Source organism: Symsagittifera roscoffensis, chromosome 3 (assembly GCF_963678635.1).
Source record: "Symsagittifera roscoffensis chromosome 3, txSymRosc1.1, whole genome shotgun sequence".
In the NCBI taxonomy this organism is placed as follows: Eukaryota; Metazoa; Xenacoelomorpha; order Acoela; family Convolutidae; genus Symsagittifera; species Symsagittifera roscoffensis.
Genome location: NC_087064.1, coordinates 78,095,939 through 78,120,719, shown reverse-complemented (window position 1 = coordinate 78,120,719; position 24,781 = coordinate 78,095,939).

Sequence of the window (24,781 nt, the reverse complement as noted above, 5' to 3'; positions counted from 1 at the left end):
CAAAAAAAGGAAACTCTTTTCGCATATGTCAAAAAAATCTGAAACAATCTTCGCTTTTTTTCGAAAAAAGTGAAACACTTTTCGCATCTTGTCAAAAAAAATGAAACGTTTTTCACATTTTGTCAAAAACATGAAACACATTTTTGCGTATTGTTAAAAAATTAAAGTTTTTTGCATTTTGTAGAGAAAAAATCAAAAAACTTTTAGAATCTTGTCAACAAAATAACTAGTTTTCCTTGCAGAGTTATTAAATTGTACTTGCATTTGTTCAAAAATTAATTATTTAGAAGGCTGTTTTTTGCATGTTCACTGATCAGAAAACCATTGTGTTGACAGATTGAGAAAGCAATCCAGGTAAAAAAAAAACAGAAATTTTTAGAAAAATCAAGGAAAAAACTTGCATTTCATCCAAACTTTTGATGAAGTCAAAACGATTTTTTATTTTTGTAAAAAATTTTAATCTTTTTCGTAAAAAAAATGAAAACACTTTTGGCATCTTGTAAAAAAAACGTATGATAATTTTGCATAATTGACAAAAAAATCAACTCAAATTCTGCATCTTGCAAAAAACTTGAGAGTGTTTTTGCCCACGTTTTGAAAACTACATCGATTTTCATGTAAGAAAAATGTATAGGCTGCCATAAAGAAACAAAACTCTAATAAAAACTACTCAAATACCGGTAGAAAAATCATTTGAAAAAAGCTGATCTGAGAATCTGACATGATTTTAATCAGAGCTATGAGGGGTCTTTTGACTAATTCAGGCAAAAAAAGTCATTCCAACAGACAAAAGGACGTCATTACACTTAAAATTTTATAGAACAGTGAAAGTTGTAGAATATTTCCACCAGAGAAAATGACGTCATTAACCATTAACTTCTAGAATATTCTATTTGTTATAATCAACACATGAACTCTTAGATTTTTTTTAAGACCTAACATAATTTATTTTTAGATAGTATGTGTATGTTTTTTTTTCAAATATAAATCAAGTTACTCAATTAAACTTGTGATTATTAGGAGAAGTTTTTAACTCTTCAGTTTCAAAAAAATATATATAAATTAGACTCAATTCAACAAGAAACCTTTGAATAACTTCTTTTACGATGAAATTTTATTGTGGTCATTTGAAGAATTTCTTGATTGTTCATTCCAGTAGTATCAATTTTGATCATTTGAGTTTGGTTGATATCTATAATGATTGGAGTATTTACTTGTATTTGAGCTATATCCTGAATAATTGTTGCTGTTTTAATAATTCTGGCTATTCGATCGATTCTATCTATTTTGTGAATAGTTTTGTCAAATTCGTCTCTATGGATATGGTCCGCCAAACTTGCTTGAAGTCGGCGATTTTGGTCTGCTTTTACTAAAACTAGATGAAAGTGGTTTTTCTGAATTATTATAGCTTTTAATATTTTTTTGTTTGTTAAATTTATCTTTTTCCGAGTATCGGTAAGACGAATTTTACATGACTTTTGTGTTTCGGTGATCAATTTGTTTTATTTTGTCTGTTTTTGATCTGCATTCGGCGATGATATGTCCCTATCTACGGCAATAGTTACACCAGTTTTTGAAAATTGGTTTTCCTTTAAAATTTGGTATCTTTTCATAATGATTTGAGTTTGAGTGACTTTTTCAGCTCAACCAGTATTGGAGTATGTTGTTTATATGTGAGGTTATTGTCTGGATGTTTTTCACTTATATTGATTTTGAATTTTCTGTTTCTTCTATTTTTATTGTGATTTCTGCTTCTTCTAATTTGTGTACAAGTTTGCGGAAATCTTCTAAATAAACATGTTTTATTTTCAACAAAATTTCCGTCAACTACCTCCTCTCTCAGCACTAAATCACTTTAATTTCAACTTATATACCATCAACTAGCCCTCTCTCAACCGTTTTGTTTTTGTTTTTACTCTATATCTTTTACTCAATTTACTGCTCAAAATGATCTTATCAGTGCAAAACAGCAACCTCATGTACTGTGTAGAATTTTTGCTGATCTAGTACAAATTCATGTGCGAGGAGATTACTCTGGAGTTTTTCTGGCACGAATGATTATCCCAATCCAAGTCTGGCCCAAGGTGGAAGTTTTGCGAAGGGACTTCAACAAACATCAAATGACACAGGTACCCAAGACCGAGAACCAGCTTGGAGAAATTCAAATGATGGAGGAACTTGCTGAGCACGTGGAAATGAACTACCCCGACACTCCTGACTCTAGATATGTGGCTCAGACAGTCGATGACCTCCTCTTTACTTGGCAGGAAGCAGGATCAGCCGATAACCACATCACAATAGAGGAAGATAAGAATTTCTCAGAAAAAATGACGCCTGCAACTCCACAACAACCACTACAACCTCGTCCAGCTCTGCGTTCTATAGAGAACCTCCAGAATTCTTCTGCTGCTCGTTAGCTCTTTGATTAAATATTTTTGTGAATAATCGATATCAATGTTTGATATGAGTTTCGTTTCTTGTAATTAGTTAATTCTTCATTTTCATTTAAATTATGAAAATCGTTGTGAATTTCAGGGTAAATCCTTGAAAAACATTTTAAAACAACCTAATTTAGCGCTCCGAGTTCGCACAAATGTTAAAAACTTGATAAATTTTTTAAAATATTTAAAAAAAAAAACACTAAAAATTTCTAGAAATTACCTGATTATTTCACCTATCTTGTCGAAAAACTCGAACAGTTTTCACATTATGTAGAAAAAAGTGAAACATTTTTCACATCTTGTCAAACAAATTGGAACAGTTTTTGCATTTTGTCAGAAAAAGCGAAACAATTTTCGCATCTTGTCAAAGTTGAAACGCTTTTTGGAGTTTGTCAAAGAAAGTGAAACCTTTTTCGCGTCTTTCCACAAAAAATGAAACACTTTTCGCATCTTGTCTAACAAATCTAGACACTTTTCGCACATTGTCAAAAAAATGTAACTCTGTTCGCATTTTGTCGAAAAAATTGAAACACTTTTCGCATATTGTCAAAAAATTCACTGCTCATAATGATCTTATCAGTGCAAAACAGCAACCTCATGTACTCTGTAGAATTTTCGCTGATCTAGTAAAAATTCTTGTGCGAGGAACTGTCTCTGGAGTTTTTCTGGCACGTATGCTCAACACAATCCAAGTCTGGCCCACGGTGGAAGTTATGCGAAGGGACTTCAACGAATACTATATGACACAGGTACCCATGACCGAGAACCAACTTGGAGAAGTTCAAATAATGGAGTAACCTGCTGAGCACATGGGATTGAACTACCCCGACACTCCTGACTCTAGATATTTGGCTCAGACAGTCGATGACCTCTTCTTTACCTGGGAGGAAGCAGGATCAGCCGATAACCACATCACAATAGAGGAAGATAAGAGTTTCTCAGAAAAAATGACGCCTGCAACTCCACAACAACCACTACAACCTCGTCCAGCACTGCGTTCTATAGAGAACCTCCAGAATTCTTCTGCTGCTCGTTAGCTCTTTGATTAAATATTTTTGTGAATAATCGATATCAATGTTTGATATGAGTTTCGTTTCTTGTAATTAGTTAATTTCTTCATTTTCATTTAAATTATGAGAATCGTTGTGAATTTCAGGGTAAATCCTTGAAAAACATTTTAAAACAACCTAATTTAGCGCTCCGAGATCGCACAAATGTTAAAAACTTGATAAATTTTTTAAAATATTTTTAAAAAAAAACACTAAATTTCTAGAAATTACCTGATTATTTAACACATCTTGTCGAAAAACTCGAACACTTTTCACAATTTGTAGAAAAAAGTTAAACATTTTTTACATCTTGTCAAACAAATTGGAACAATTGTTGCCTTTTGTCAGAAAAAAGCGAAACCTTTTTTCGCATCTTGTCAAAGATGAAACACTTTTTGCATTTTGTCAAAAAAATTGAAAACCTTTTTCGCATCTTTCCAAAAAAAGTGAAACACTTTTCGCATCTTGTCAAACAAAGCGAGATTTTTTTCGCACATTGTCAAAAAAAGGAAACTCTTTTCGCATATGTCAAAAAAATCTGAAACACTCTTCGCTTTTTTTCGAAAAAAGTGAAACACTTTTCGCATCTTGTCGAAAAAAATGAAACGTTTTTCACATTTTGTCAAAAACATGAAACACATTTTTGCGTATTGTTAAAAAATTAACGTTTTTTGCATTTTGTAGAGAAAAAATCAAAACAATTTTAGAATCTTGTCAACAAAATAACTGGTTTTCCTTGCAGAGTTATTAAATTGTACTTGCATTTGTTCAAAAATTAATTATTTAGAAGACTGTTTTTTGCATGTTCACTGATCAGAAAACCATTGTGTTGACAGATTGAGAAAGCAATCCAGGTAAATAAAACAGAAATTTTTAGAAAAATCAAGGAAAAAACTTGCGTTTTATCCAAACTTTTGATGAAGTCAAAACGATTTTTTATTTTTGTAAAAAATTTTAATCTTTTTCGTAAAAAAAATGAAAACACTTTTGGCATCTTGTAAAAAAACGTATGATAATTTTGCATAATTGACAAAAAAATCAACTCAAATTCTGCATCTTGCAAAAATCTTGAGAGTGTTTTTGCCCACGTTTTGAAAACTACATCGATTTTCATGTAAGAAAAACGTATAGGCTGCCATAAAGAAACAAAACTCTAATAAAAACTACTCAAATACCGGTAGAAAAATCATTTGAAAAAAGCTGATCCGAGAGTCTGACATGATTTTAATCAGAGCTATGAGGGGTCTTTTGACTAATTCAGGCAAAAAAAGTCATTCCAACAGACAAAAGGACGTCATTACACTTTAAATTTTATAGAACAGTGAAAGTTGTAGAATATTTCCACCAGAGAAAATGACGTCATTAACCATTATCTTCTAGAATATTCTATTTGTTATAATCAACACATGAACTCTTAGATTTTTTTAAGAACTAACATAATTTATTTTTTAGATAGTATGTGTATGTTTTTTTTTCAAATATAAATCAAGTTACTCAATTAAATTTGTGATTATTAGGAAAAGTTTTTAACTCTTCAGTTTCAAAAAAATATATATAAATTAGACTCAATTCAACAAGAAACCTTTGAATAACTTCTTTTACGGCCACTTGATGAAATTTTATTGTGGTCATTTGAAGAATTTCTTGATTGTTCATTCCAGTAGTATCAATTTTGATCATTTGAGTTTGGTTGATATCTATAATGATTGGAGTATTTACTTGTATTTGAGCTATATCCTGAATAATTGCTGTCTTAATAATTCTGGCTATTCGATCGATTCTATCTATTTTGTGAATAGTTTTGTCAAATTCGTCTCTATGGATATGGTCCGCCAAACTTGCTTGAAGTCGGCGATTTTGGTCTGCTTTTACTAAAACTAGATGAAAGTGGTTTTTCTGAATTATTATAGCTTTTAATATTTTTTTGTTTGTTAAATTTATCTTTTTCCGAGTATCGGTAAAACAAATTTTACGTGACTTTTGTGTTTCGGTGATCAATTTGTTTTATTTTGTTTGTTTTTGATCTGCATTCGGCGATGATATGTCCCTATCTACGGCAATAGTTACACCAGTTTTTGAAAATTGGTTTTCCTTTAAAATTTGGTTTCTTTTCATAATGATTGGAGCTTGAGTGACTTTTTCAGCTCAACCAGTATTGGAATATGTTGTTTATATGTGAGGTTATTGTCTGGATGTTTTTCACTTATATTGATTTTGAATTTTCTGTTTCTTCTATTTTTATTGTGATTTCTGCTTCTTCTAATTTGTGTACAAGTTTGCGGAAATCTTCTAAATAAACATGTTTTATTTTCAACAATATTTCCGTCAACTACCTCCTCTCTCAGCACTAAATCACTTTAATTTCAACTTATATACCATCAACTAGCCCTCTCTCAACCGTTTTGTTTTTGTTTTTACTCTGTATCTTTTACTCAATTTACTGCTCAAAATGATCTTATCAGTGCAAAACAGCAACCTCATGTACTGTGTAGAATTTTTGCTGATCTAGTACAAATTCATGTGCGAGGAGATTACTCTGGAGTTTTTCTGGCACGAATGATTATCCCAATCCAAGTCTGGCCCAAGGTGGAAGTTTTGCGAAGGGACTTCAACAAACATCAAATGACACAGGTACCCAAGACCGAGAACCAACTTGGAGAAATTCAAATGATGGAGGAACTTGCTGAGCACGTGGAAATGAACTACCCCGACACTCCTGACTCTAGATATGTGGCTCAGACAGTCGATGACCTCCTCTTTACTTGGCAGGAAGCAGGATCAGCCGGAAACCCCATCACAATAGAGGAAGATAAGAGTTTCTCAGAAAAAATGACGCCTGCAACTCCACAATAACCACTACAACCTCGTCCAGCTCTGCGTTCTATAGAGAATCTCCAGAATTCTTCTGCTGCTCGTTTGCTCTTTGATTAAAATTTTTGTGAATAATCGATATCAATGTTTGATATGAGTTTCGTTTCTTGTAATTAGTTAATTTCTTCAATTTCAAATAAATTATGAGAGTCGTTGAGAATTTCAGGGTAAATTATTAAAAAACATTTTAAAACAACCTAATTTAGCGCTCCGAATTTGCACAAATGTTAAAAATTTGATTATTTTTTGCAAACATTTAAAAAAAAAACACTAAAATTTTCTTGAAAAAACCTGATTATTTTACACATCTTGTCGAAAAACTCAAACACTTTTCACATTTTGTAGAAAAAAATGAAAAATTTTTCACTTCTTGTCAAACAAATTGGAACAGTTTTTGCATTTTGTCAGAAAAAGCGAAACAATTTTTGCATCTTGTCAAAGATGAAACACTTTTTGCATTTTGTCAAAAAAGGTGAAAACTTTTTCGCGTCTTTCCAAAAAAAGTGAAACCCTTTTCGCATCTTGTCAAACAAATTGAGACACTTTTCGCTTATTGTCAAAAAAATGAAACTCTTTTCGCATTTTGTCGAAAAAATTGAAACCTTTTTCGCATATTGTCTAAAAATTCACTGCTCATAATGACCTTATCAGTGCAAAACAGCAACCTCATGTACTCTGTAGAATTTTCGCTGATCTAGTACAAATTCATGTGCGAGGAACTGTTTCTGGAGTTTTTCTGGCCCGAATGATTATCCCAATCCAAGTCTGGCCCATGGTGGAATTTATGCGAAGGGACTTCAACGAATACTATATGACACAGGTACCCATGACCGAGAACCAACTTGGAGAAATTCAAATGATGGAGGAACTTGCTGAGCACGTGGGAAGGAACTACCCCGACACTCCTGACTCTAGATATGTGGCTCAGACAGTCGATGATTTCCTCTTTCCTTGAGAGGAAGCAGGATCAGCCGAAAACCCAATCACAATAGAGGAAGATAAGAGTTTCTCAGAAAAAATGACGCCTGCAACTCCACAACAACCACTACAAAACCGTCCAGCTCTGGAGTTTTTCTGGCACGAATGATCATTGCAATCCAAGTCTAGCCCATGGTGGAAATAATGCGAAGGGACTTCAACGAACATCATATGACACAGGTACCCATTACCGAGAACCAACTTGGAGAAAATCAAATGATGGAGGAACTTGCTGAGCACATGGGATTGAACTACCCCGACACTCCTGACTCTAGATATGTGGCTCAGACAGTCGATGACCTCCTCTTTACCTGGGAGGAAGCAGGATCAGCCGAAAACCACATCACGATAGAGGAAGATAAGAGTTTCTCAGAAAAAATGACGCCTGCAACTCCACAACAACCACTACAACCTCGTCCAGCTCTGCGTTCTATAGAGAACCTCCAGAATTTTTCTGCTGCTCGTTAGCTCTTTGATTAAATATTTTTGTGAATAATCGATATCAATGTTTGATATGAGTTTCGTTTCTTGTAATTAGTTAATTTCTTCATTTTCATTTAAATTATGAGAATCGTTGTGAATTTCAGGGTAAATCCTTGAAAAACATTTTAAAACAACCTAATTTAGCGCTCCGATTTCGCACAAATGTTAAAAACTTGATAAATTTTTTAAAATATCTAAAAAAAAACACTAAAAATTTCTAGAAATTACCTGATTATTTAACACATCTTGTCGAAAAACTCGAACACTTTTCACAATTTGTAGAAAAAAGTTAAACATTTTTTACATCTTGTCAAACAAATTGGAACAATTGTTGCCTTTTGTCAGAAAAAAGCGAAACCTTTTTTTGCATCTTGTCAAAGATGAAACAGTTTTTGCATTTTGTCAAAAAAATTAAAACCTTTTTTGAGTCTTTGCTCCATTTTAATAACTTTAAAAGGTATTTCCTCATGAAACACAGTTTTGCGTATGGTTAAAAAATTAACGTTTTTTGCATTTTGTAGAGAAAAAGTCAATTAACTTTTAGAAATTTGTCAACAAAATAACTAGTTTTCCTTGCAGTGTTAATAATTTGTACTTGCATTTGTTCAAAAATTAATTATTTAGAAGACTGTTTTTTGCATGTTCACTGATCAGAAAACTATTGTATTAACAGATTGCGAAAGCAATCCAGGTAAAAAAAACTGAAGTTTTTAGAAAAACCAAGTAAAAAACTTGCATTTTATCCAAACTTGTGATGAAGTCAAAGTTTTTTTTATTTTTGTAAGAAATTTTAATCTTTTTCGTTAAAAAAATGAAAACACTTTTCGCATCTTGTAAAAAAACGTATGATAATTTTTGTAAAATTGACGAGAAAATCAACTCAAATTCTGCATCTTGCAAAAAAACTTGAGAGGGTATTCGCCCACGTGTCGAAAACTACATCGATTTTCATGTAAGAAAAATGTATAGGCTGCCAAAAAGAAACAAATTTCTTATAACAACTACTCAAATGTCAGTAGAAAAATCATTTGAAAAAATCTGATCCGAGAGTCTGATATGATTCTAAACAGAGCTATGAGGGGTCTTTTGACTTATTCAGGTAACAAAATGTCATTCTAACAGACAAAAGGACGTCATTACACTTTAAATTTTATAGAACAGTGAAAGTCGTAGAATATTTCCACCAGAGAAAATGACGTCATCACCCATTAACTTCTAGAAATTTCTATTTGTTATAATCAACACATGAACTCATAGAATTTTTATTTAAGACCTAAAATAAATTATTTTTTATATAATGTTTTTTTAAAATAAAAATCAAGATACTCAATTAAGTTTGTGATTATTAGGAATAGTTTTTAATTCTTCAGTTTCAAAAAAATATATATAAATCAGGCTCAATTCAACAAGAGACCTTAATCTACAAAACCTCTCAGAAATAAAAGTCAACCAACTTGATGAGACAAATTTTTCTCTTTTTAATCAAAATGACAGAAGCGTTGATTACTTTTTGAATGAATTCAGAAAAACTCTCAGTTTTTTAGAGAATGTAACCAAAACCTAGTCTCGAATGGTAAAAAAATACAGCTGAAATGAATGAATCATTTTATCTGGAAATCTTCTACAGTTCAGTTCAATCCACTAGTATGAAAAAGACTTTTAGAGGAAACGAAAATATATCCCAAAAAGGAAGCCAATCATAATGGAACGGGCGAGTTACTGCATCCAGTATTAAAAAGGCATGGAACCTGTCAAGATCCTCAAAATAAAAAAAGTTTCTTACTTTAGCGAGCAAATTATCATAGATCTTTCAGAATAGAGAGTACTCGAGAGAGTAAAGGAAATAGAGAATTTTGAAAAGAAGTAGGTATGTCTAAATCACATTCGAGAAAACTGTACTGTTTTTGGATTGATTCAAATGGAAAAATTTTTTGATGAACTTATGGATCTGGAATATGGACATAGATTTCACCTCCTCACAAGTAAACATTTAATACAAATGACCATTTTTGAAGAAATAGTTGAATTCGACATTTACTAAAGAGATACCAAGAAGTGTTTCAACCTCTTGAGATTTTCTCTGCCTGATTGGCGAAAAAATGATACCATTCGTGATAAAAGATTTTAAAAAAAAGAAAAATTTAAGATTCAACAGGATAAAATATCTCTGTTGAGAAAAAACATGGAGTGGCATTTGAAGAAGAAAGTGACAAGAAACTCAAAATTTGTTTCAAATAAATTTTTCTTGTCTTGCTACACAATTAGTAAGTTTCTTTTTTTATTTTAATTTGAATTAAGTTTTTCTGAACTCAAACTTAGTGTTTAGAGGTTTATCAGTGTAAAATGTTGAGAGCATTTTTGAAGACAATTGTTTATTTCATCACAAAGCTTACATAATCACTATGCATAGAACCATGACAATCAAAAAAGCAATCAATAATCATGAACAAATCAGATTCACATTTGAGTTTTGAACTTTTCGAATTCTATCCTTTCCGACATCAAGTTTCGATGTTGCTTAAGCCATTAGGTATTTTAATATTAACCCGGCGAAATGATTTATTTGGAAGTGATGAAAAAAAAAAAGTTGTTGCTGTTCAGTTGTGTACTTCACAAAGTTAAAAGTAGGTTGAAATAAGGAGTTTTCGTGAAGCACTCTGTGTTTCGTTTTGCTCCATTGTAATAACTTTCAATGGTATTTCCTCATGAAACACATTTTTACGTATTGTTAAAAAATTAACGTTTTTTGCGTTTTGTAGAGAAAAAGTCAGAAAACTTTTAGAATCTTGTCAACAAAAAAACTAGTTTTCCTTGCAGTGTTACTAATTTGTACTTGCATTTGTTCAAAAATTAATTATTTAAAAGACTATTTTTTGCATGTTCACTGATCAGAAACCATTGTGTTAACAGAATGAGAAAGCGATCCAGGTAAAAAAAAAACAGAAATATTTAGAAAAACCAAGTAAAAAACTTGCATTTTATCCAAACATGTGATGAAATCAAAACAATTTTTTATTTTTGTAAAAAACTTTAATCTTGTTCGTAAAAAAAGTGAAAACATTTTTCGCATCTTGTAAAAAAAATTAAATGAGAATTTTGCATTATTGACGAGAAAATCAACTCAAATTCTGCATCTTGCAAAAAAATTTGAGGGTATTTGCCCACGTGTTGAAAACTACATCGATTTTCATGTAAGAAAAATGTATAGGCTGCCAAAAAGAAACAAAATTCTTGTAACAACTACTCAAATATCAGTAGAAAAATCATTTGAAAAAAGCTGATCCAAGAGTCTGACATGATTCTAAACAGAGCTATGAGGGATCTTTTGACTTATTCAGGCAAAAAAAAGTCATTCCAACAGACAAAAGGACGTCATTACACTTTAAATTTTTATTGAAGAGTGAAAGTTGTAGAATATTTCCACCAGAGAAAATCACGTCATTACCCATTAACTTCTAGAATTTTCTATTTATTATAATCAACACATTAACTCATAGAATTTTTATTTAAGACCTAAAATAAATTATTTTTTAGATAAATTGTTTTTTTTTCAAATATTAATCAAGATACTCAATTAAATTTGTGATTATTAGGAGTAGTTTTTAATTCTTCAGTTTCAAAAAAATATATATAATTTAGACTCAAATCAACAAGAGACCTTAATCTACAAAACCTCTCAGAAATAAAAGTCAACCAATTTGATGAGACAATTTTTTTCCTTTTTAATCAAAATGACAGAATCGTTGAATACTTTTTGAATGAATTCAGATAAACTCTCAGAGTTTTTTAGAGAATGTAACCGAAACCTAGTCTCAAATGGTAGGATGCATTGAGTGGGATGCATTGTTGCGGTTGTTTCGCAATATCCTAATAGTCCTAGAAGAAGTGTGGCTTTGTATAGAGAATTGTTGTCTCATGTAATGCAATTACGTTTGCTCTTGTTTTTTTCACAATTTATGGATGATATCGTTCCTCTACAGTAAAAAAAAAATTGTGAATTGATCTGAATTCAAAATCGGACATTTATAGCAGTTGTGTATTTTGATCATTATTATAATGATGAACTTGGTAAAATGAAAAATCATTTGCGTGTCCAGATAACCAGTTTCTGGCTTAAGTGTTTCTGTTTTTGGTTGTAGAGAGGGTAAAATGTTGAAAAGAATGCAGGTTGTTTATTGAGTCTTCGACAGAATGTTAAAACTTTTTGTTTTTTCTTGTGTTTTTATTTTCATTTTTTAACTTATTAACTCAGAATTTGAATTTTGGTATTTATTTTGGAATGAATGTTTTCTGTCTATGTTGTATTCACCATTTGCTATTTAAAATACTCGCTTGAATTATCCGGAATACACGTTAAATTTTTATTGAACAGTGAAAGTTGTAGAATTTTTCGACCAGAGAAAATCACGTCATTACCCATAAACTTCTAGAATTTTCTATTTATTATAATCAACACATGAACTCATAGAATTTTTATTTAAGACCTAAAATAAATTTTTTTTAGATAAAATGTTTTTTTTTCAAATATAAATCAAGATACTCAATTAAATTTGTGATTATTAGGAGTAGTTTTTAATTCTTCAGTTTCAAAAAAATATATATAATTTAGACTCAATTCAACAAGAGACCTTAATCTACAAAACCTCTCAGAAATAAAAGTCAACCAATTTGATGAGACAATTTTTTCACTTTTTAATCAAATTGACAGAATCGTTGAATACTTTTTGAATGAATTCAGATAAACTCTCAATTTTTTTAGAGAATGTAACCGAAACCTAGTCTCAAATGGTAAAATGCATCGAGTGGGATGCATTGTTGCGGTTGTTTCGCAATATCCTAATAGTCCTAGAAGAAGTGTGACTTTGTATAGAGAATTGTTGTCTCATGTAATGCAATTACATTTGCTCTTGTTTTTTTTTCACATTTTATGGATGATATCGTTTCTCTACAGTAAAAAAAATTGTGAATTGATCTGAATTCAAAATCGGACATTTATAGCAGTTGTGTATTTTGATCATTATTACAATGATGAACTTGGTAAAATGCAAAATCATATGCGTGTCCAGATAACCAGTTTCTGGCTGAAGTGTTTCTGTTGTTGGTTGTAGAGAGGGTAAAATGTTGAAAAGAATGCAGGTTGTTTATTGAGTCTTCGACAGAATGTTAAAACTTTTTGTTTGTTCTTGTATTTTTATCTTCAATTTGTAACTTATTAAGTCGGAATTTGAGTTTTGGTATTTATTTTGGAATGAATGTTTTCTGTCTATGTTGTATTCACCATTTTCTATTTAAAATACTTGCTTGAATTATCCGGTTTTTTTTAAAGCTTGTTTTGTTCCTTTATTCAAGTTGGCATAAGAGATAACTAAATTTTACCACAGGTCATTAAAGTTGTGGTTTGTGCTGTGGCTATTTAATTTGAAGATTTTGAAAGTGGAATATGGGATGTAGTGAATAATTTCTATTCCATGATTGAGTCCTAAATTTATTTGATTCTGCACCTGAATCGATTAAGAAATCAGTTTAAAGAACCGGTGGTTGGAAATTTTTGCTTTTTGGGTTTTTTGAAAGAAGCTGATTTGTAAAAAAAAATTTATGAGGGTGCTTTTGATGTACTAATTCAATAGGTATTATTCATGTTTGTTCGTTTTTCGATCGTATGAAGGATGTAATCCATTTTGGATTTTTGATCAAGGCTGATTGGATAAAATTTGGGTTTAGGTTTTCATTCTGATAATAAATTGACTCAATTGTCAAATCATGTTCCTATTCTTTGTGCTTTAGGTTTCAAATTCTTCGTCTGTGCTTTCACATTATATGTGATTTAGTCGTTTTTCTAAAGTTTCCTTCTCATCTTTACCTAGAAGGTCTCGAGTTGTTTCGCTTGTATTCTGCAATTTATTTATTTGTCATTATTGTTTAGGTGACCTACTTCAACAATTGTGCCTTGTTTATCTGTTTTTTGTTACCTGTTTCGATGAGATGGTTGAAAATATTTTCTTGATCTATTTTGATAGCTGTTTTATCTAGATAACTTTTATCTTTTGTTTGAATAACTTCTTTTACGGCCACTTGATGAAATTCTATTGTGGTCATTTAAAGAATTGCTTGATTGTTCATTCAAATAGTATCAGTTTTGATCATTTGAATTTGGTTGACATCTATAATGATTGGAGTATTTACTTCTATTTGAGCTATATCCTGAATAATTGTTCCTGTTTTAATAAATCTGGCTATTCGATCGATTTTATCTATTTTGTGAATAGTTTTTTGTGAAATTTGTCTTTATGGATATGGTACGCCAAAACTGCTTGAATTTGGCGATTGTGGGTCAGCTTTTACTGAAACTAGATGAAAGTGGTTTTCCTGAATTATTATAGCTTTTAATGTTTTTGTTTGTTAAATTGATCTTTTTCCGAGTATCGATAAAATGAATGTTACGTGATTTTTGTGTTTTGGTGATCGATTCGTTTTATTTTGTCTGTTTTTGTCTGCATTCGGCGATGATAAGTACCTATCTACGGCAATAGTTACACAATTTTTTGAAAATTGGTTTTCATTTTAAATTGGGTTTCATTTCATAATAATTGGAGTTTGAGTGACCTTTTCAGCTAAACCATTATCGGAGTCTTGGATGTTGTTTATATGTGAGGTTGTTGTCTGGATGTTTTTCACTTATTTTGATTTTAAATTTTCTGTTCCCTCTAATTTTATTGTGATTTCTGCTTCTTCTAATTTGTCTATGAGTTTGCGGAAATCTATGTCTGATTTTCGAATTGATGATGGATATGATACTCTGTTCATTTGCAACTTTTCCTAATTGCCCTGTTAAGGTCATTATAAGAATTTCTGTCGTTTTTGTGAACTTCTATACTTGTGTTTATTTAGAGAGTACGCTTTTCTTGCAAAAATTTCTATTCCTACAGCGATTTGTTTTATAGTTTCGCTTGGGAGACTGCAAAATTTATTTCATTGAACTTTTGATCTTGTCTGTTTCTTTCGGAGCCGAAGTTTTTCAGTAACTCGTTTGTAGTCGGATTAAGTTCTATAGGTAGGACTGAAAACTATTTTGGGCTTCACCGTCAAGTGTACTTTGTGTCAGTAGTGTTCGTCTATGATTCCAATTTTGTTGAATTGGTTTGTTTATAGGTTCTGGGTCTATATTTTTTATTAGGTTAGCTGTAACAGCCTTTAAGTAACCTTCTACAGAGTATTCAGGGTCGGTTCCGAGAGAGTCATAAGGAGTTTATTTGGTGTTATAGATGATCCACTCCTTAGATATGGATTCATCGTCATCTGGAGCAATTTTGATGTAGTTGGTCAGTGTGTAAAGTTTGTAACTTCGTTTTTGGTTATTTCATGTTGTTGTAAACAATAGGGTGATGGAATTTTATTTCCCACTGAGTCTTGTTGGTAGCCTTGAGTTTTCAATTGGTATTGTGATTGCTTGTTATTATCTGGTTGTACAAAATTTGTCGTGTAGGGTAATGTTATTGTGTTTATTGTGGTCTTTGGGGGTTCATGCTCGGATAAAAATTTTCTGGTTGAAAAAACGCCCGCTGGTTGATATCAGCTATTTCTTAAAATGTTTTTGCCTAGTTCAAAAAATGGATAAATCTCAGTATTACCTGTTTTTTAGCGTTAAAATTAACAGCTTGGCCTATTGGGTTTTTAATAATTGTTGGGTATAATTAAGTTCCTGAGATTCGTTTTGTGTGGTTTGATGTTTTTGCTGCATTTGAGATATCTTTTGGTATGTTGAAAAACAAAACGTGAGACCATTCCAGGTCCCATACATAATTTTTTTTCATCTGCTACGATTATTTTGTCGTCTAATTTTTTTCGTGCTAGTGCAATCAGATCTAGTTGATGTTGGAACTAATCTGATATGAAACATGCTATATTTTTTGGAAGTCAAACTTAATTATTTAACATATTTTAACGTCAATGATGGTTTCAGGAATTGAATATGCAGAACGCGAGAAGATCTTATGTACTCGTCTTAGTATTGGATGTCGAGATGATTTTGGTGGAGATGCATAAAGTGCCTCGTTTGTTTCCGATACTGAAACGTAACTATAAATGATGCAGAAAATTTAAACTAAGAAATTAGAATTTGCTCTTTGTTAGTTTCTTTTGAATATTTATAATACAATCTACAAAAACTTTTAAAAAGTCTTTTTCTAGCATATGTTTGTGTTTGCTTTGATGTGATAGTTGACTAGATGCATTTGGGGGTAAGGTTTCCATTATGATTATGCCATTGTCTGGATGTTTTTCACGAATTTTAATTTTAAATTTTCTCTTTCCTCTCAGTTTATTGTGATTTCTGCTTCTTCTAATTTGTCTACGAGTTTGCGGAAATCTATGTCTGATTTTCGAATTGATGATGGATATGATGCTCTGTTCATTTGCAACTTTTCCTAATTGCCCTGTTAAGGTCATTATGAGAATTTCTGTCGTTTTTGTGAATTTCTATACTTGTGTTTATTTAGAGAGTACGCTTTTCTTGCAAAAATTTCTATTCCTACAGCGATTTGTTTTATAGTTTCGCTTGGGAGACTGCAAAATTCATTTCATTGAACTTTTGATCTTGTCTGTTTCTTTCGGAGCCGAAGATTTTCAGTAACTCGTTTGTAATCGGATTAAGTTCTATAGGTAGGACTGAAAACTATTTTGAGCTTCACCGTCAAGTGTACTTTGTGTCAGTAGTGTTCGTCTATGACTCCAATTTTGTTGAATTGGTTTGTTTATAGGTTCTGGGTGTATATTTATTATTAGGTTAGCTGTAACAGCGTTTAAGTAACCTTCTACAGAGTATTCAGGGTCGGTTCCGGTAGAGTCATAAGGAGTTTATTTGGTGTTATAGATGATCCACTCCTGAGATATGGATTCATCGTCATCTGGAGTACTTTTGATGTAGTTGGTCAGTGTAAAAAGTTTGTAACTTCGTTTTTGGTTATTTCATGTTTTTGTAAACAATAGGGTGATGGAATTTTATTTCCCACTGAGACTTGTTGGTAGCCTTGAGTTTTCAATTGGTATTGTGATTGCTTGTTATTATCTGGTTGTACAAAATTTGTCGTGTAGGGTATTGTTGTTGTGTTTATTGTGGTCTTTGGGGGTTCATACTCGGATAAAAATTTTCTGGTTGAAAAAACACCCGCTGGTTGATATCAGCTATTTCTTAAAATGTTTTTGCCTAGTTCAAAAAATGGATAAATCTCAGTATTACCTGTTTTTTAGCGTTAAAATTAACAGCTTGGCCTATTGGGTTTTTAATAATTGTTGGGTATAATTAAGTTCCTGAGATTCGTTTTGTGTGGTTTGATGTTTTTGCTGCTTTTGAGATATCTTTTGGTATGTTGAAAAACAAAACGTGAGACCATTCCAGGTCCCATACATAATTTTTTTTCATCTGCTACGATTATTTTGTCGTCTAATTTTTTTCGTGCTAGTGCAATCAGATCTAGTTGATGTTGGAACTAATCTGATATGAAACATGCTATATTATTTGGAAGTCAAACTTAATTATTTAACATATTTTAACGTCAATGATGGTTTCAGGAATTGAATATGCAGAACGCGAGAAGATCTTATGTACTCGTCTTAGTATTGGATGTCGAGATGATTTTGGTGGAGATGCATAAAGTGCCTCGTTTGTTTCCGATACTGAAACGTAACTATAAATGATGCAGAAAATATAAACTAAAAAATTAGAATTTGCTCTTTGTGAGTTTTTGTTTTTGAATACTTATAATACATTCTACAAAAAATTTTAAAAAGTCTATTTCTAGCATCTGTTTGTATTCGATTTGATGTGATAGTTGACTTGATGCATTCGGGGGTAAGGTTTCGATTATGATTATGCCATAGTCTGAGGTTATATTAATTATACCTGGTAAAAAGTAATCAAGTAATTGTCTCCTAATATTTATTTCCGGAAAATCTTTTTTACATAATCTTTTAAATTTTTGGAACAAGTTTACATGTAAATTGTGACACATTTTTCCGATTATCAATAAAACGAATTTTACTCGATTTTTTTAAATAATTTGATGTTCGATTTGATTTATCTTGCCTGCTTTTGTCTGCATTTGACAATGATATGTCTCTATCTACAGCAAAAGTTACAGAATTACTTGAAAAACGGTTTACTTTTAAAATTGATTTTTCTTTTCATAAATATTTGGAGTTTGAGTGATTTTTCAGCTAAATCATTTGCGGAGTTTTGGATGTTGTTTATAAGTGAGGTTGTTGTCTGGATGATCTTCACGAATTGTAATTTCAATTTTTCTCTTTCTTCTAAATATATTGTGATTTCTGCTTTTTCTATTTTGTCTACGAGTTTGCGGAAATCTATGTCTGATTTTCGAATTAATGATGGATATGATGCTCTTTTCATTTGCTTTTTTTCCTAATTGCGCTGTTAAGGTCATTATGAGAATTTCTGTCGTTTTTGTGTTTTCTATAATTGTGTTTATTTAGAGAGTATGCTTTTCTTGCTAGAGTTTCTATTCTTACAGCGATTTGTTTTATAGTTTCGCTTGGGAGACTGCGAAATTCATTGCATTGATTTTTTTTGATTTTGTCTGTTTCTTTTTGAGCCAAACATTGTTTGAATTTTTTTCAGTAATTCGTTTGCAATCGGAATGAGTTCTATACGTAGGAATGAAAACCATTTTTGAGCTGCAACGTCAAGAGTAATTTGTATCAGTGATGTGCGTCTATGATTCCAATTTTGTTGAATTGGTGCGTTTATAGATCCAATTGATTTAGTGTGTTTATAGCTTTGTTTAACTGGTTTGTTATTTATACAAAAAAAAGTTGAGAATGTAAGATTTTGGATAGATTTTATTAAATCTTACTTAAATTTTACTAAATTTTATTCTCATAATATAAGACTAATATCACTTTTTTTCCGAGAAGGTGGAAGTTTCAATACTGATTCAGCTATTATGAGCTTCATTTTTTCGTTTCTAGTGTTTTTAAAGTTCAGAGCGTTATATAACCCTCTTTTAATTCAAATTATGGTAAATTTTATCATAACTTAATATTTTGAGAGAAAATGGAAGAAAAATCCATATACTTTTTTCAGTGTTTTTGTATCATTGTCTCAACATGATGCCAATTAAAATACAATTTGAGCTCAATTTTAAATTCTGTTTTTTAGTAATTTTTTCAACCAGACCAGAAACATTAAAATATCAGCCAAAATTTAGAAATTTTTGCGTTTTTTCGAAAAAAAATGAAATTTTTGCAATTTTTCCAACTACTTTAAATGTTTGCAATTTTTGTTCCAAAAACTGATTTTTAATGAACTTTCAGTAGATTTAAAGCCGTTATGAGCTTTCACTTTAGTTTTCGGAGCTTTATCTAACCTGATTTTTATTTCGTTTTAGTGTAAATTTTATCATATTTTATTATTTTGAGTAAAAATTGTGGACAAACCCATGCTTTTTTCAAAATTTTTTTTCAGTGCCTCAAAATTTATTCAATTAAAGTAAAACTTGGGCCTAATTTTAAACTCTGCACGTAAGTATTTCTCACAATCAAGTCAGATGCGACAAAAAAAAATTAAGCAAATTCTGAGATTTCTTTTTTTTTTTCCAATTACATTAACTTTGAAATTTTTTCAAAATGTGATTTTTACGAAATTTCGGAAGGTTTCAGCATGAGCACTGTTTCAAAAAGTAAGGTTATAAAAAAAATAGTTATTAGGTCGAAATATTACAAGTCTTATCGTGTTTTGAAGTTTTTTTTTTATTTCAGTTTTTTTGATAAAAATTCCAAGTTTTTGCCCAAAAACTCTTACCACTAATTCAACATGAACAAAATAACCAAATAACAGACCTTCATTTGACAACCTACACGTAATTACTAGTGATATCTACCAATTAGATAACGCGCGCCGAGTTTTTTGCAAAAAAAACTAGACAATTCAACACAAAATCCAAAAAATACCTTTTTCTTACCATTCTCTTACCATCACACTAAAACCATAACATTGGTGTTCTCTATCCTAATACATTTTAGATTCTGTAACCAATGTTTATACATAGCTGGAAGAACGAACGCTGTATTCCTTGTCCTAAAACATAGGGGTCTAGGACACCGCCCCCCTAACTTTAGCCCCAACATCTACTACTTCAATTTATCAGTGTTTTCGTTTCCTGTGGTGTTTTCAAACTTTCGGAAATATCTGTTTAATGTCTTGTTTTCTAGGATGTTTAATTTGTGGTTTTTATTTTGTATTTATGCCAAGATATCACTTAGCGAATAACAAGGTCAAGAATTTGATATTTACTGAGTCGGTCAGTTGTTAAATCAATTGTGCTTGGCAAGAAGGTATTTTGGATTTCTTGATTGGATGAAACTATATTGTCTATCGAATCTTCTATGTCAAATATTTTTTGATACTAAAATTTTTGTTCGTTTATATTGATTGTGTTGATTTATTTGCGTGAAAAAAATCTTCTTTTTCTATTATTGGGAAGAGTTTATTACTTTGTGAGGTTTGCTTATGTGTTTTTTATTGAGTATTGCGTTTTGTCTATGATGAGTATGGAACAGATTTAACCATGCGTTTTCCTAAAAGTTCAACTTCGTAATGATTGTTTTGGCAACCTAAGTCAAATGGGAAGTGTTGTAATAGTAGAGTCAATTTTAACTGCATATTTCCATCCTAGTCATGGTGTTATTTTGTCTCTAGCAAAAAAATTTATTCCGTGGTTTTTCCGCGGTTTATTGTCGTGTAAAAAGTTTTGGTGGTGCTTTTTGACTAAGTGTTTCGTGTAAAGCAAGGTTTTTACGTGCTGTCAAAACTATATGCCGTATGCCGGTTTGGAAGTTTCAATAAAAGTAGTTGAAATCTGTAAACTCTAAAATTTGGATTGAATTTTTGCGTAAACAGAAAAACTTATCATCACTCAAAAAAAGGTCTATGACCACTGGACAACACTGTTGCATTTCTAATTGAAGGCTTTAAAATTCATGTTCTCTAAAGGTTTTTATTATAGCTGAATCTCTCTCAAGAACGATTGATTGGGATTAGGGATAGATTTTTGTTGATTTTTTGATGTTCCATGGTCCATTGAAAATTTTTTTGTTGACGTAGTATGTTAAGAAATTGACATCAGTAAAATTGCTCAAAAAGTTTAACATTCCAAGAATCTTTGATTTTTCTTTTTGTTTGATAGTGCTTGGAAATTTAAGTTTTCTTCTACTTCTTTTTGGGGCGTTTTTGCTCCTTCAAGTAAGTAAAAAATATAATTTATCGAGAGCGACTTTCATGTTTTTTAGTGAAATTCGATGGTATGCATCTAAAACCTAAAACAATTCTAGTTTTGTTTGTGACAGATTGAAAGCAACGTCTAACTATGTGATAACGTTTTTACATAAGATATGTGATCTGAAATTTTTGCTCAAAAAATAAAAAACAATTGCTGGTCCTATGCAACTAATATTCAAGAAACTACTAAGTTCTGACATTTGGTTTCCTTTAACATATTGTGTTAAGCGGCGTGATTGTTAATTTAGTGGCATTTCTTTATTTGCGCATTTCATGTCTTCTGTTGTATATTTTTGTCATTCATTTTTGTGAGTTTTACTTGTACTGGTTCTATGGACTAATCGAACTTAGATTTGTAAATATGCATCTAAAACTATTTTAAAGCATTCGTCTTTTGCGAGAATATTAACTGCGTTGATAAGAATATTTGCTTCAAAAATATTTACTCTATTAACTTTATCTTGTGAAATTATTGAACTTTATTTTCGCGTGTTTCTTGAAAGCGGCATCGGGCTCACGTGGAAGACGAGGTGTGGGTGCATCTTTCCGACATCAAGTTTCGATGTTCCCTAAACCATTGGGTGTTTTAGTATTAACCCGGCAAAATGACTTATTTGGAAGTGTTGAAAATTGAACAAAGTTAGAAGTTGTTGTTGTTCAGTTGTGTACTTCACAAAATTAAATGTAGGTTTTAAATAAGGAGTTTTCGTAAAGCACTCTGTGTTTCGTTTTGCTCCATTGTAATAACTCTAAAAGGTATTTCTTCGTTTAGATTAGTAGATTGGAAAGTATCTAAGAATTTTAAAATTCTATTTACTCAACATGTTTTTCCTGAGTGGGATGCATTGTTGCGGTTGTTTCGCAATATCCTAATAGTCCTAGAAGAAGTGTGACTTTGTGTAGAGAATTGTTGTCTCATGTAATGCAATTACATTTGCTTTTGTTTTTTTCACATTTTATGGATGATATCGTTCCTCTACAGTAAAAAAATTGTGAATTGATCTGAATTCAAAATCGGACATTTATAGCAGTTGTGTATTTTGATCATTATTATATTGATGAACTTGGTAAATTGACAAATCATATGCGTGTCCAGATAACCAGTCATTGGCTTAAATATTTCTGTTTGTGGCTGTAGATAGAGTAAATTTTGAAAAGATTGGGTGTTGTTCATTGAGTCTTTGACAGAATGCTTTAAGTTTTTTGTTTGTCCTTGTACATTTATCTTCAATTTGTAACTTATTAACTTGGAATTTAATTGTTGGTTTATATTTTGGAATGAATGTTTTCTGTCTATGTTGTGTTTAACATTTGTTAATCAAAATATTTGCTTGTATTATCCGGTTTGATTTAAAGCTTGTTTTGTTCCTTTGTTCAAGTTGGCATAAGAGATAACTAAATTGTAACATTCGCCCAAATACTACACAGCGACGGAGCGTAGAAAAAGTACCTAATAACGACTGGCATGCGTCAGTTACCTTAATCCTACTCGTTTTTCACCGTCTCGACCTTGCCAGTTGATTTTCTGGTCTGTTTAGGGCTAAGTAAAAAGTTACTATTTTTAGGCGATCAGTCAAACGACTTTTGATCAGCTTTCGTTTACATGCGAACACAACCACATAGCTGAGTCTCGGATCCTCAGACTACGTGATTGCTATTAAAAACACGGCTCGAACACCATATTTTATATGTTTTTGTGTGACAATTCTATATTAAATCCATTGGAGATGGATTGGCCCTTTCCTCTTTCTAGCTACTCATATTCTAAAATATCAAAATATACCGGTGTTAATTCAAAGTTCTATGGCATCCGAGTAGCTACAAAGTTAGTTTTATATAGTCCTTCAACATACAATAGTCTCGGGGGGGCCAAGCCTCCGCTCCCGTGTTCTTCTCGAGATAACGCTGTTATCTCTCCCAATTTGTGGCACGGGAGGGTTCCGTGGAATATTCCTCCCCACTGAAGCTTCCTTCTCCACTAATTTCCACTGCTAAGGTTCTTATCGTGTGTTATTGCCACGATAAGAGGCTTCGTTTTTCTCGTTTTCTCGTGTGACTGTTTTCTGCTATATCTGTCGTTGTTGTGTTTTTTCGTCCTTTTTCAGTCAAAATGGCCGTCTTTTTGTATTTCTAAGAAATACTTGCCCGTCAATCGAAATTTTAAAAATTCAAATTTTCGGAATATCTAGACCCTCCTTCGCATCATTTTTTTGCTACTAAGGCCTTTAGTCCTCGTTTTCTGTCCCGTCGGAAGGTTGTGCTGTGCCAATCTGGCAGAATGGCACATACTCCCCGCACAAGTCCCCATCAATGTCCCTATTGATCGCATAACACCGGGTTATCGTCAAGTAGTACTCCAGTTCTCTATAATTGATCTTGCAAATCGCATTAGAAAATGAAAATTATCTACTCCACCTCAACTCACTACGTGTCACAAATGGCATCGTACTACATGTCACTGCCTTCTAACATTTTCACAAAATTTGCACCATGAGGAGTGTCCTAGATAAAATTTGTTTTCTGACTACTTACGTCATCTTGCCAAAAAACTTTTTTTCGCTCTTTGTGATGGAAAAGTTGGGACGTGGCACGGCCACGCACCCGTTAAAACTAACTTAACGTCACTCGCCAAGTATAATCAGTTCTTTCAATATAATAATAATTCTTTCAATATTAAAACTAAGAAACTCTGTGGCTAGGAAAGTTATTGAGTTACTCACCCTTTCCGAGCGAGTTTACCCAAACTAACCATGTCGCCACACAGTGAATATGTGTCTTACACAGGTTAAAAACTTCAGTCGTGATTAAATAGGTAAATATACTCACCTATATCCCTCATATATATAAATAGTCATAACTAAAATCAACAATTTCAACAATTTTAACAACTGCAACAGTTTTCAAAGTTTGTTCTGACCAAACTAGAGCAAAACAAAAAGTTTAACAAGTTCAATAATCAAACTTGAATGATTAGTTCAAGTTTTAACACACAAAGACGATCAAGTTTTTCTCTTTCTCTTCCTTTCTTGTTCACGTCTTCACTCATCATCTTCGTTCCATTGTCTTCATTCCATTGCTTCTCCATCCTCAACTTTTTCTAACATATCCATAGAGTTGCGGGCCGTGCCGCAACTCTCCTGTTCCAACAGCCTCGGTTTGCAACAAGATAGCAAGTCCACATTCACCTTTTGCTCCCGGTCCCTGCAAAAGCTGTTGTGGAGACACAGGCTCACATTCCGTTCTAGATCAGCTCTTAAGAGCTCTTTCTTTTCATCTTCAGTTACACAAGGCGCTCCAGCTACTCGTTTCACCGCCGTGGTGACCGCGTTTCTGTGCGTCAGGAATGCTCTCTTTTAGGCTCCCGGTCCTATATCTAGCTGGAAAGATTGATAGGCTTCCGTGTTCCTCGACATGTGACGCTTCGCGCGTTCATACATCCATGACGTCATCACTGCACGGAACCAAGGCATCAATCTCTGCCTTGACCATATTCTTTCAATGGCTTTGGGTATTCTCAGAACCTTGCAGGTGGCTCTGAAAAGATCCAGTTTGCGGCTCATCTTTACGTAACTCAGCTGATCAGGAGTCGGCACGGCCGTCTCCTGTTCACTCGTGTCCGCGTTAGCCTCCAACCACCTAACTGCCAGCATGGCACTAAGCACCACGAT